General features: G+C 42.9%; 2 protein-coding genes across 4 annotated transcripts in view; one reads left to right on the top strand and one right to left on the bottom strand.

Annotated features, from left to right (window-relative positions):
* The window catches only part of LOC120956422 (histone demethylase UTY), a 97740-nt gene that overhangs the window by 61039 nt on the left and 22134 nt on the right, over window positions 1-14567 (bottom strand). The window contains exons 1-2 of one of the 3 annotated variants that reach the window (XM_049608160.1): window positions 3891-4513; window positions 1369-2079 (exon numbers count right to left, since the gene is read on the bottom strand). The exons of 1 other annotated variant lie outside the window; for it this stretch is intronic. The gene's annotated coding sequence lies outside the window, so the exon portion shown is untranslated. Of the gene's footprint in view, window positions 1-1368; window positions 2080-3890; window positions 4514-14567 lie in introns of those variants that run through there. One more of the 3 variants, XM_049608161.1, reaches the window with a different exon arrangement.
* The window catches only part of LOC120956959 (proton-coupled amino acid transporter-like protein CG1139), a 72691-nt gene continuing 68433 nt past the window's right edge, over window positions 10310-14567 (top strand). Inside the window, exon 1 of the mRNA XM_049608171.1 lies at window positions 10310-10313. The gene's annotated coding sequence lies outside the window, so the exon portion shown is untranslated. The remainder of the gene's footprint in view (window positions 10314-14567) is intronic.

Below are 14567 nucleotides of genomic sequence, written 5' to 3'. Positions count from 1 at the left end.
AGCGGAAATGTGTAATCAATCTGCGTCATTCAAATAGATAAAAGATATAAGAGTTGAATTTCTGTTCTGCTAAAGATTATTGAATTTCAGCTTCTTGCTGAAGAATTTTATCCCCTTCACCTCCGAAGAATGGAAGAAATACATTTCATACAAAATTATAGGCGTGAAGTAGAGCAAAAGGGATCAAAGCAGAAATCCTCTGCCGAAATAATCAATCACATGGTGCGCGCAGGATGGTCCTTCGAGCCGGATTTCCGCCATTTAATCTCTGTATAAGAACCCAGTGCGCGTTTACTCTCGCCCTGTTTGCCTCGGTTACAGTTTTCAGCGATAGAAGAATGTTTGGAACTGTAGATTTTCGTTCGAAGGGAATGCTCTTCCAATGTATCACCACATTCCAATAATGGGTTTTGGGGTTTATACAGGGTTTCTTGAAGATTTGTTTTCTCTCTTGCTTCTCAATGTTGGTTCAACTTCTCCCAAGGTTTATAGACAGTTTCTTAAAGGTGTCAAACACTAGTAATTAATTTTTACCACAATTTCGAATCATTTGGTACTAAAAAGTATTTAACAATTTCAAATAACTAAGGAACACAATACAATACATCTAAAAATTATCAAAAATTCTTGATTTCCCCCGAAAAACTAGCAAGGAAATTCTGTCCTTCTCAGACCTATGTAAGAGTTTGAGGTGGAGTATCATCATTAATCATCATCATCAATCATCACCAATCATAACTGTGCACTTTGGACACCATATTTAACATAATTTTATCGTTTTTCAATCTCGAATTCGATCATAAAACCCCTCTAAACACGTCTCGTGATAGCCGGAATTATGATCGAATGCAAGTTTTCTTCTTGTCCTCGATGTGTAAAGCACGGCAAAAGAAACACACACACACACACACACACAGCAAAGGTAAGAAAAGCGTTCAACCGCTCAAACGGCTGCTGCAGCCGAGTTTTTTTTTTCAGGTTTTGCGGCACATTCTAGCTCCCGTGGACACACCGAACCCGAAGCAGAAGAAGACAACTCAAAACGCTCAAAGAGACGGGGAGAAGAGGGCGCAACGACGGCGGCGAATCAGGTGGCAGCAGCAGCAGCAACAGCAAGAAGGTAGGAAAACCGAGACACAATGCATTTTTCTGTTCCTTCGTTCTTTGTGTTTTGTAAAAACCCTAAATGGGGGCACACACACACACGTACAAAAAAACGTACAAAACACCGGCACCGAGAAGCAAACCAACACACAAGTCTGGCCTGGAATAAAGACCGATGCATCAAACGACCGATGCAACCTGTGCACACCGAACACACATACAGACAGACGGTCGCGGCGCAGACTTGGGAATCGTATGGCTTACCTTGGGTTCTGCTTTGTGATGTGTCTGCTGGTCGTGGGGTTTTGTGAATTCGTCAACTGTTTCGTTCACCGTATTCCCCCCGTGCTAGATATTCTCGTTTCGTTTTCGTTGTTCTGGCTGGCTGTTGTGTGTCTCCCTTCGATGGAAAACACAACGCTGGACGGCGGCGGCGTCGGTGGCGTATCGCTGTTGTTTTTCTTTATAGCAGCTACAACAACACAACACACCGCGCGCGTTCTCTAGTTCGTATTTTTCTTTTTTTAGCTTTAGCTTGTAAGATGATTTACAGCAACTATACAGTGATGATGCGCTCTCTTACGACAAAAAAAAACGAAGCGAGCTGAACACACACACACCGTGTTTCCACTTGGCAGTGATACGATTACGCTTTTGGTGTAACGTTACAATGAAGGTTGAGAGAGAGAGATTTGAGGGAAGCCAATCGAAGCTTCTGTATCTTTAATTAATATTACAAAAATTCTTCCACACACACATACACTTTTACACAATGTAGGTATACGATTTTTGCCCTACTTTTTTTTCTTTCTTAGACAAATATTTGTGGCAGCTTGCTTTTCCTTCGAACTGAGCGATATGAACACACGCACTTACGCACTTGGAACACACACTTTTAGTGAACACGTGTTGTAACTTTTTTTATTTATTTATTATTTTACGACCGTTGGCAGTGTAGTAATTTCAATGCTGGCACTAAATTTCCGTGTAAAAAAATGCAAACATTATTTTTTATTATTTCAAGGACTTTAACGTGGATGGGGACGTATTTTGTTAATATACTTGCAATATTCCCTTAGGCATTATGTTTTTATTATCCGAACGTTTAAAAAAACACGTTCAACAAAATAACACACACTACTATGGAGCAGCAGTTTTTTGACTATTTTTTTGTATATGAGATAAAGAGCTCTTCTACGGTTTCTCCCTAACACAGCCAGGCCCTCTAAGTGCGTGTGTGTGTGTGTTTGCTTTGTTTTTATTTCCACAACACATCCACACACATACACATTACTGTTAAGTCCTCAGCACACAACTGTTGCCCTTTCTGTTCACATATCAATGTATTTATTTTCCTGCCCTGCTGGTGTGTTGGCTTTCATTTGTGATTATGTTTGCCGCCCACGTGCAAGGAGGGAGGGGGAGGGATGCTAGATGACATAGGATGTGGAAGTAGAGACACCCCCTTTCTCTCCCCATCCCGCTAAACAATCCAATGGGGTAAACTGGGGCGTGCTGAATTTAAATTGTGTATAGGCGAACCCTGCACTACCCTGGGCCTGCTGCTGGCGCCTCAGTTCGACTCAAAATCGAATAATTCAACGAAAATGGTTGCCACTAACGACAGCAAATTTAGGCATGAGCACTTTGATGTACCAACAAGTACAACAACACACTGCAACATCTCCACGAGCTACTGCTGGTTTGAGAGTTTGTGTGCCGTACACACAGACACCCGAATATGATAACGACGCTTTCATGACCTTCCCGAACATGCAAATTTCAGAGGCAAAGACGACAATGCAAAAGGGAGAACAAAATTGGGTTTCTTTTTTACGAAGTGTTGGTTACTTTTTACTCAAAATCTGATAATGATATGAGAGCAAATAAAAGCCTCTAAAAGGCTGAAAATACACTTAAGGGGTTTTTTTTATTAAATATTTAAAACACACAACTACATACAAAACCACACTTTTTATCGGTTGGACGTGTAAAAAAACACTCCCTTCAGTGAAAAACGATATCGCAACCTCTTCCTCACCACTTAGAATGTTTTTGATATTAAAAAAATCGGTCAAAAAGCCTCTCCCTTCCTTCCTGTACGGAACGAAAACGTGATGGAAGCTAACGGTAAGTGAATAAAATCGAGCAAGCATGTCCGCGATTCGAGCAGGCTGAAAAACTTGGCACGATTTTTCACGCTCCACACCGATTCCACCAATTCAGCACACACAACGCACACATCTACAGGCAATTGGCCCTTTTTTCCACCCCATTGATACGACGGATGGATGGGCCGTACAATTACCACCCGCTCTTCGTCCAACCCAAACCAACCCTCCCCGCAAACGCGGAATTCCCTCCCACCGCTCGCTGCTGCTGCTGCTGATAAACGATGACGTGCGGAAAAGGGGGCCACCAAACATGGCGAAGGGCGCGAGCGCGCACGAGGGAGGAGAGGTGAAAGCGCCTACTATTCTCATTTGCTCGCTCGCTCGCTCGCTCGCCTATTACGAAACACGGGCCCCATGCTATGTGTCTGTGTGTGTGTGTGTGCTGCGCACCGCATATGCCGTTACTATCTACTACTTAACGTGCGACGTGCCCTGCCTACTATATCACACACCGCACACGCATACTACTGGGACAGGCACGGAGTGCGGATTGAAGCACACATTCACGCACGCGGTCAAGCGAACGATGCACGTACAAACTCTTCAACCCGCCAGCCATACAGCGAGGGAGAAAGAGAGGAAGAAGGGGAAGAGTAAAGAATGGAAACACACCTTCGGAAATACACACCACACGTACTGCACACACACACACACGCGCGCACGCACGGAACGCCCGCACACACTGCTCGAGCGCGATGATGATGATGATGATGATTTCACACACAACACTTCTGCCGTGAGGATGAACACGTTGATGATACACTGCTGCTGCACTTATATTAGCTACCCTTTGCTTTGCTTTCCTTCTCAGGTGTATTCCCTTTTCACTTTACGCACACAAACACAAGCAAGCACAGGGCACAAGGCAAAAGGGTTGAGCGCGCTGCTGCGAGGCTCAATCGATTGTGGAAAAACTAATCACACACTATATTCTGCGCTTTGCTGTGCTCTGTCGTTCTGGGTAACACACACCGTATAATACACGTACATACACACACACCGCATTCACCATCACCACATCATCATCACCGGCCACCGAATTTGGGTTTCACTTTTCTTTCCTTTGCTGCTTTTTTGCTTGCTTGCTTGCCTTTGCTCCCTTCTTCCGGTTGAAATGGTCCAGCCCCTTTCAAAAACGCAACACACCCGAGCAGCCGGGTGACGTGCGAGCGTGAATCGGCCGTCCGTACGCGCTGCCAGTCGGAATCGAATTGAATCGACGCTGCTCTCATCTGTCGCGGTGATACCCTCCGTGGTGCAGGGGCCAAGCAAACCGGTTGGGTTTTTTTGGTTTCCTTTGCTTCGTTTGCGTAGAATAAACGAGAGAGAGAGAGAGCATGCATTTGCTCGCGGAGCGTGTTGCGGGCAGGCAGGGGCTTTCGGCGCGAATGAGGTTGGTGTAGTTGTTACCGGGCTTGTGAAGGACACTACAGCGATAATAAGGGCAATTTCTGCTACTGCGGGACGCAAACAAACGAATTCATTTTGTAAACAATCTTGTAATTATTTTCAGGAATTTCAAAAATATGTTCTTTGATTGGATTGATCTTACTTTCAAATCTATCGAAAGTCAACGGTACCGATCAACAAGCATATCGATGGTACTCTTCCTACAGAGACCTATAGCCTACACCTACGAGAGACATCCACCTTAGTTAATGGTCCAATGCCTAATGTATAGTGCAAGCAACACGAGAAAACAACCAAAACATTCCACTTCAATTTGGACCAACCAACCACACTTCCTCAGTCCCTTTGGAAAAAATTAAAAGGACTTTGCGGGTTAGTTCGTCCGATTCCACACATATATGGTCAGTTCACCGAGGTCAGGCGAGCTTGATACGCTGCACGAAAGTGCTTGAACAACTCATCATATTAGACGGTCGTCCCTTGTCCTGTCTCACATACGGGGACGAAAATTCCTCTGAGCATCTTTCTATAAACCGCGGGTTTCGCCAGATTTATAGCCCCAAGAGGGTTTCGTCAGATTAGGACAGTGTCCGTGTCTCAGAGGTATATGCGAGTACTGAGTTTTTTGTGATAAACTGCTGCGAGGCTATATAATGACCGGTTGGCAGCCACCATCTATGGGTGCAACTCAGCTTCTATGCTGTTGTCAGAACTGACTCTTTGACTCGATACGGATGAAATCTTGGCCGACTTCAAAAGTGCCCTCAGCTATTCGTACGTCATCCCTAGCTAGATTTGGATTTGTTAGTAAGGCCGCTGGTGATGTCAGTCCTTTTCTCGTTCATCTGTAATTTGAGGTTATCTGTCACGAACATAGGGAATAAGACCACGGTCTTAGGAAACTGACTAAACTTGTTGATACGAAGTATCATGTACTAAAATATACACTCCTCAGATTAAGCTGCTCTGAATTGTTATTAAATGGTGCAGCTTCGGTTGTCATAGCATATCTGTCCTATAGAGAAAAAAAATTTAGGCAGTGAAAAGTAAATGTAGAAAAAATGTAAGTGGAGTCTTCCTAAGATGATTCCTCGAGGAACTTAAAGCCTAGAGAGATATGCATGTTAGTGAAAACAAAACAACGTGAAACGATGGTTTTTTTTCAGGTCAGCAACAGTGCATATATGGACTCCATTGACTACTAAATAATATATTTATCAATAAGGTACGTTGAATTGTGTCAATATCCTGAATACAGTTTCTACTTTCTTTAATGGCAATCTTTGGCCATCTTTTAAACCCATAATAAGGACGTCTGTTATGTTTGGTGAAGCGAGTGGATTTGAGAATCACACTTACTACCATTACACAAACAATTGTGCAATTTTGCTCAATTTTAAACCAACTCATACGACGAACCCTTCATTTGCTCACCATCCGATGCGGTGTGCTCTCCAATTGCTGCTCACGCTCTCCTATCACCGATACTAACTAAAATCTAAGCTGCTCTTTCGCTTTCTCTCTCTCTCTCTCTCTCTCTCTCTCTCTCTCTCTCTCTCTCTCTATCTCACTCTCTCCTCTTCCTGCAACTAAGTCGACCCCGCTCTTGCTGCTTCCTCGCTTTGCACCATTAACGACTTCCGTTCTCTCACATTCTCACCCTTGCCCGCATTTTCCTACCCCTCCTCCCTGTTTCGACGCACACATTTTACTCTTCTCTCACCGTTTCCCTCCGCCAGCTTCTCCTCTCCTGCACCCTTTCCATCCCTTCGTACACACACACATACAAAACCCTATTTTGATTGTGTGTGCAATGACGATGATGATGATGATGATGATACTCGACGCTCCCTTTTTTCATCCCCTATGTATCGGGCACATCAATGGAATGGAAGAGCGAAAAAGAGAAAACGCGCAGAGGAGTGAGCAGGCGGCAATAGGCCCTGGTCGTCACGTAGGCACCCCGGGTCGCCAGAAGAGACAGATGCAAACCGTGGCTGCACTTTTTATTACGACATCGATGCACTTTCAATTCGATTTAGTGGCGCGGCACATTGCAAGACGGTGGCGCGCTGCTGATGAGCCGCGGTGATAGATTCATTCATTTTACCATACCACCCCATGTGCCCACCGTTCCCTCCTCCTACATCGCTACATCTGTGTACGCTCCCACGTCGATTGAGACCGGGCTGGCAAGCGTCCACCAGCAGAACGACAACTGTTGTCTGCTTGGGGTCTAATCTAATCAAATGCCGAACGCCCCGTCTCAAACCACCGGACAGACAAACAGTAAGGATGCAAATTATCAATTCAATTCAAGACTGTTCCCATTTGAGGGTGGAACGGCGTATGTGTGCGTGTGTGTTTAGGGAACTTCGAGGCACATACAGACTATACACACACATACGTGTGTGTGTGTTTGTGTCTATGGGGTGCGGAAGTAGCTCTAACACACATCGGAATAATCGTGGATAAGCTTAGAAATAGGGATTGAGAGGCGACGGAACGGCTGTGCATGGGGTGAGCAACGGTGAGAGCCTTACCAGGAAGTTCCGGGAAGCGGCACCAACACAACCATAGCGAGAGAGAGAGAGAGTTTCACTGAACGCGTTGCCAGCGGACCAGCCAGGAAGAGAAAACAGCGACAGAAGGAACAGAAGGGAGGACACCTTCCCTGACAGGCTCCGCGAAGCGACTACGCGTCGCGATCCATTCCTCCAGCTCTCTTCCTTGTGTGGCGCGCAAACGCTTATCCTTTTTGCAATGCTTCCGGTTCACGGGAAAGAAAAGCAGAGTGAGAACTTCCTCGCTTTGTTTGTGGTTTATTTAGCAGAAAATATGAAGGTAAACAAGTGTCACAATTTGCCATAATGCTCTATTTGTGCTTTATTAATGGCTAATTTTTAATAACGAAGGAATTTAATTGAATTGCTAAAATATAAAAATCTTTAGAAAATGTGACTTAAGACTTCAATAAAAACCTTTTAAAACCGGTTGAGTTCGTTCAATTAACGGTAAAAATACAGGTTAACCCTCGCCAAGCGTTGCAAAACGCCTGAAGGTATGCAATACATTAATTGATTACAATTTGGTTTACTCATAAACAGTTTAATTATTTAAGAAGCTTGTTATAAATAAATATAACAAAATATTACAGCAAAACAGAGGATGCAATAAAGCAATAGATAAACATTTATAGCTCACGATATTTGAAGCTAATGCAAGTCGAAGCAACGGCGAGGATTCATCTTTATTTGTACCGAATAATCATCTATTTTTTTAAACTGTCTCACGTCTTAGAGAGTTTAACCTTTCCCTGACATTTGACCCACGAACGCTCTTTTCCCTATCGTTTCCCAATTGCCAATAATTCCCAATCTGAGGACTTAAAGCAGGGACAAAATCAGGAAACTGCACACATTACTCTGCGGGTACAAAAGTGAGCAGCAGTAGCAACAGCAATGGAATGTTTGTCCTTCTTCCCATCAAACACACACACACACACATAGAAAAAGGGACAACCGAATCCATTCCCTTCCCGCGGACACGTATGCACGTTCTTCCAGGGACACACGAAGGACACTCAGCGGCAACACGAAGAATTCGGTGTGCGCTTGTCGGCGACCCATCGTCGCGTTTGGAAAGCATTTCTTCTCCACCCCAGCACCAGAAACGGGATTGAGGGAGCACTTTTCTCTCCAAAATCGATAAAAACCTGCTCCCGCAGGAAACGGAACGCGCCCTCCGCACTGGAATTGTGACTTGAGGAACAACGCTTTGGCCTGGGTAGGCGGGGATGGGTGGCAAAGCGAAAGCAATTGTGCTGTTGTGCTTCCTTCCTGGAACGGCGGGAACAAGAATAACTAATCGAAGTGGGAAAAACTGTTTATCAGGACCGATGCGTGGTGGTGGTGGTAGCCACGTTTTTACTGTTTACGAAACGCACAAACACGGAAATAGTAGTGACCGGTTCCGGGAACCATTTCCGGTCAGGCGAATGAACGAAGAAGTATGCGCACGGTAGAAGAAGCCCGGGTAGTGTGTGTGTACCTTAATTAGACCCTAAATGAACCGATTTGTCCACACTCGTGTGCTGTTTTACGCAATTGGGGCTAAAAATATTCCGAGCAAAAAAGGAAACCTGGGACGTACATTTAGACGACTAATTAAAGATCATGCCTGAGGCATCCCTAGGTAACAAAACACATTGAACGAAGCTATGAATTAAAATAGAATTTTCTTTTGGATTGAAATCTATCACAATGTCAACACGAGCCAACAGGAATTGCGTGCAACATAGAAAACATACACCTGTTTCCATCTACGTTCGAATCTCGTGCCGTTTGCATCGAATCGCAAACCGCCTGCTTCGAATCGCATGCCACTACGATCGAATGCGTGCACCCATGGGCGAATCGCGTGCCAGTACGGTTGAATCGCGTTCCACTATGGTAGAATCGTATGCCACTACGATCGAATCGTGTGCCGCTACCATTGGATTTCTGAAAGCAAGAGCATAGTGAACTGTTTGTTTACGTTTGAAAGCTGTTTCCTTCTTCGCCGACGGCATTTCGTTTGTAAAATAGTACTAATAAAAGGCAGTTATTCACTGATTACACGTAAAATCCTTGTTATCGACGAATATCGTGGTCCCTTGTTGATGGTAAAATCCTTGTGTTCAACTAATATTCGGTGTTCGTTATTGATGGTAAAATCCTTGGTTTCAACCAATATTCGTGGGGTTTACCTATAATCAGAGAATAAATCCCATTTATTAGTATTTTACAAATGAAATGCCGTCGCGAAGAAGGAAACAGATTTCAAACGTAAACAAACAGTTCACTATGCTCTTGCTTTCAGAAATCCAATGGTAGCGGCACACGATTCGATCGTAGTGGCATATGATTCGACCATAGTGGAATGCGATTCAACCGTACTGGCACGCGATTCAACCATGGGTGCACGCATTCGATCGTAGTGGCATGCGATTCGAAGCAGGCGGTTTGCGATTCGATGCAAACGGCACGAGATTCGAACGTAGATGGAAACAGGTGTAAATTAGCGTATGATGTTGTGCTTGAATGATTCATCAAGCATTCATTCATACATGGCTTCAGTTTGGAGTTATTGGAACCGCGAAACAAATAATACGATTCAAGAATCTTTGATTGCTTCTGATTCATCAACCGTTGGATAGTTATTATGATTCACACAACTTGTGGTAGTTAATAGATCATAAGAATTCATGAATTATTGAATTCTGAGAATGAATTTTATACATGAAATGTGCAGAAGTGAAGATTGAGTATAATAGATAATTAAGAATCTCTAATGATTTATCACAAGAATTGTTTATTTATTGTTTATCAGGGTCTTCTTCTTCCTACGTGGACATGACAGCCCATACAGGCTTTCAAGACTTAATTCATTACCTCAAAGCCGAATAGTCAATCCTTGCTTGGGGGGGGGGGGGGTCCATTCTAGGCTTGAACCAATGACGGACATGTTATTGAGTCGTTCGAGTTGACGACTGTACCACGGGACCGCCCCTGTTTATTAGTTAATTGTTAGGATTTATAACACTGCTTTCTATCAATTAACCAAGCATTCTTAGGTTAATTGTTTGTTAGTTGTCACGCTCTGTTGATGACAAATTGACAAAAAAAACTATAAACATACAAACTTATTAGTAAGAAACAATCAGAAAGCTAATTGTTCCCTTAAACGTAACGTAATTACATCCGTTTACCATCCTGGTGAAAACAACGGACCCGAAAACGATACTAACGGCGCCGACAACACAGTTACATCACACCGTACAAGTGCTCTCCTCAGTTCCCAGAATGCATTCGTAGTGCTTCCCGTACCAAATAGGAAGTGACAAAAACACTTCCATTATGTTGTATGTGTTTTGTGGTGTTTGATGTTTGGTTGGTGTATGTGTGACCTTTTTTTTTTCTTTGCTTCATTCCCTTATCAACAAAACCAACCCCTTAGGCAAGCCTCTCTTCCCACCGTACAACCGTTATTAACAATTTGGTGACATGCGGTTCGACAGTACCACCGCTACCAAACACCAGCACCAGCAATCGTCTAGCACAGACCGGGTTTGATTATCAAACACACTCACACACACACCGCAGAATGAAAGGGAAAGTGGGGTGTGATAAGGTTTTAATAAAGCAACGTTTGGAAGCCTACGGGAAGGTGATTGAGAGAAGTGTGGAGCAAAAAAAAGGGTTGCTGCTCTATAGGGTGTTTCCGTGCATAGCTTTGGGCAGTTATTGTGAATGTATGTAAATTTGTGCAAAATATCAATTAGGAGCTCAATTTCTCTACTCAAATCAAAACGAATGAAGCGTAGAATATGGCCAATTACGTTTAATTAGGTTATTTGCAAATTATAACTTTGAACATTTGGCACTAACACGTAGTCGGTGACAAAACAACAATTTCAAAAAACACTCCATTTGGCTAATTTGACAAAATTGTTAAAAAACAAAAGACATTTCCCTAGTAGCTGGAGCATCGGTAAAGCATAACAGATGAAGAAATTACATATTTTTGAAGAGTAAAAGAAAGGTAATCAATAATAATACAAGTTTAAGTATCTTTCAATGAAATAGTTGGAGCAACTGCTTGACTTCAGTAGTTCGAAGTGGAGCGGAACGAAACCATTCATTTGAATTTTTGAAATTTCATTTGAACCATTCGAACCATTCATCACTAGCGATATAGAATTAATAAATAGATGACAAAAAGGCTCTATTCTACGCCCTCTTTTTCTCTGATAAATTGTCGTCACAAGATTGGTAGTTATTGGTAGCATAAAATTAAAAGAAAAGCGCAAGACTTAATCTAGAATTGCCCTTCGAGTTAACGTAGGTACATAAAATAAAAAAAAAATAATGTTTTGGTTCAATAAAGTGAGAACATTCTTAACAATTCTGCCATAATTTCTAATAAATGCAAAACTCAATGGCATCCCACGTTGCCTACTGGTAACCAACATCAAGAACTTCTGTTAGTAAAATACAATAGGCAACGAAAGGTACAATAAAATTTAATAAATCATAGGTATTTCAATTTTATTTTTGATGTTAAGCACCTATCAGATATGACTATAGTTGAAACTGATAATAGCGAACACAGCTGTCTAGTAGGTATGGGACATATAACCGCGATGGATGAATGTATTCACTGATACAGGCTAAAGCTTCAGTTTTCTAACTTTGAGCATCAAAGGTGCTGTAAAGTAATGATTTTATTGGACAAAATTGTAATATGTATATACACCACCTTTTAAGGCCGTAGTACCCTCCCAGTGCCCCAACAAATGTATTGATTTATGATGTACGCACCACCGCACCCTGTTTAACAATATTTTGCCCATATCTAGGGATCACAGGGATCATCAATGAGATTAGAACTCATGACTTGCAGTGTAGATACCATTACACGCTAGACACTGCACTATAAAGCGTTGATACATTGCAGGCGTTAAAATGGGTACATATTTAAAACATACATTTTAAAACATAGCAATGTGAGTGCAAGAAATGCAATTCAAATATTTGAAAAACTGTCATTTTTGCATTATTTTAAATGGAATATAAATTATAATTGAAATGTGTATCTTAATGCAATCGTCATTTTTTCTTTTTACACAAATACATTATACAAAGAGAGTCTGATTTCCTTTCAACTAATTCATATTGTGTTGAATGTGATACGGTTTTGTGATGTTCCCGCACTATTAAAATTAATGAACCAAAAACCATATGGTAAGCTACACAAAAATATATTCTTCCTCTCTAGTAGTAATTATAATAATTGTTGCGGTAACAATAAAAGACAAAGCCCCAATGTGTGCACGAGCTCCTCTCGTTGAATGCAGCTGTGAAGCACAATCTTCGGGTGGTGGCTTAAGACCATGGATAGTAGGTTAACAAACCTTCTGTCGACCGGTTTCCCCGCAGGTTGACGGACGCAGTTAGCATCAAGAAACATCAAACCGTGTAAACCCAGCAACCACCACACAAAACCTTCAAAACATTTCCAGCAAAGCCATACATTCAAATGACAGGTTGTTGATGAAGGTTTTTGCGAGAAGCGCCGGGCGTCATTAAGCCAGGCATAACCAAACCATAATGCATTTTTGCATCGATCAGGGGCAACAATCGTCCATAATGCATTCACAGACACACACACACACACGCGCACTTTTTCCTGCGATCTAATTTGCGACCACCGAAAGCCTATAATTACCATTGTGTTGGCTACGAGAGTTAACCAACATAACATAACAGAGGGAAGATTATCCCGAAAATGAGTGTGTATCCTTGAAAACAGTAAACGGAGCGTTGAGGAAGAAGAGGGAGTCCTCATTTGGATACATTGTGTTTGGGAGTGTATGCGTGAGTTTGTGGAGCATGTGTGAGTCAGTTTCTATTCAAGAATTAGTTTCTTTTTTTTTCAACAAGCCTAAATGCACACTCCTGTTGGGCTGAAGCGCACATACTGCAACATTCGTGTGTCTAGAGCCCGAACCCGTAGAGACGATCGCGAAGCAAGCAAAGCACGTCCAGAGAAATCAACCCCAAAACGGAAGAAAAGAGATTTATCGCTTCTCTCGCCACAGTCCCCCTTTCAAAGCCCGGAGGCATTCCGGGGAGGACGCCAGACAAGACCGGCAACGAAAAGCACAAATCCTCCAGCGGGTGTTGCATCAAACGATACGATCGCGACAGCACAAGGTCAATGTAATCGAACAAGGCCAAAAACTGCATGGTGGTTGGCGGTGGCGATCCACCACAAAAAGGCGAAACACCGAAAAGGCGAGCGAGCAAGAGATGCACAACCTTTCTGGGACGGAGGAAACTAAGGTGCATCAGCGGGAAACGACGGTGATGGGACCGGCGCGCAGCAAGAGAAAGAGGCCGAAAACATAAAACAGAAATAATATGTCTACACACCCGGGGTTTTGGCTTGGCCTCTGGTCTGGCGGGCGAAGACTTCTTGAAGCGTTTTGTACTACACACTGGTCTGGTCGATTAACCCCTTCGGTTGGGTTGGCTTCCGTCGATCGAGATCATCGACAGTCGCGCGTTTTTAGCTAATGATGCACTGATGCACCGTTTTCTGTGTGTTCGTGGTTCTGTGTGCAGCGCGCGTCTTGATCGTTGACATACTTCTTTTGTCCCTTTTGGGTGAATCGGTTTTCTTATTCTTGCTGGTATGGGGTATACACGCGCTTGAGACCTTGCTAAGAATACGAATGTATAATCAATCGATTTGAATTTCTAACCCGAGAAAAGTGTAGCAGAGAGGCTTACAAATGATTGAATTAAAACCGAAACACATAATTTTCTGCAAGAATGCTGTGCATGAAGACATTATATAGGTTTTGCGTTGCGGGCAACCAGTGGAGATGTTTTTAACAAACTGAAAAAAACTTATAACAAGGAACAGGAAATGAAAAAACAAATATTTGTCCAGATAGAATGTCCATTCTGTACACAGAAATTCCTTATCCTTTAATCCGTGCACTTAAACATTGATCACAACAAAAGCCTCATTGATTCTAACCGGTAATACACCAAATTCGTCCTTCGCTAGACACAGTATTTCATAGCTTTTCGAGTGATTTGTTTCATTTATTATGAAAACCCGTAGTTTGCCTTCACATCCTGGGGTGGACTGAGCAGTATGCAAACCAAGCGGCACCGAGGGGACGTGTGGCTTCGGGAAAAAGGACTCTCTCCCACTCACTAGTAAATTTGCTTCTAAATCATTCACTAGTTTAAAATTCCTCATACAACTTCTCGCTCGAAATTTCTAAAAGGTCTGCGTGGCCGCTTATCGTTTACGGCCGACAGT

This window comes from Anopheles coluzzii, chromosome 3 (assembly GCF_943734685.1).
Source record: "Anopheles coluzzii chromosome 3, AcolN3, whole genome shotgun sequence".
In the NCBI taxonomy this organism is placed as follows: Eukaryota; Metazoa; Arthropoda; class Insecta; order Diptera; family Culicidae; genus Anopheles; species Anopheles coluzzii.
Note: the sequence above shows the minus strand (reverse complement) of the source record. Positions and strands in the feature narration are given on the sequence as shown.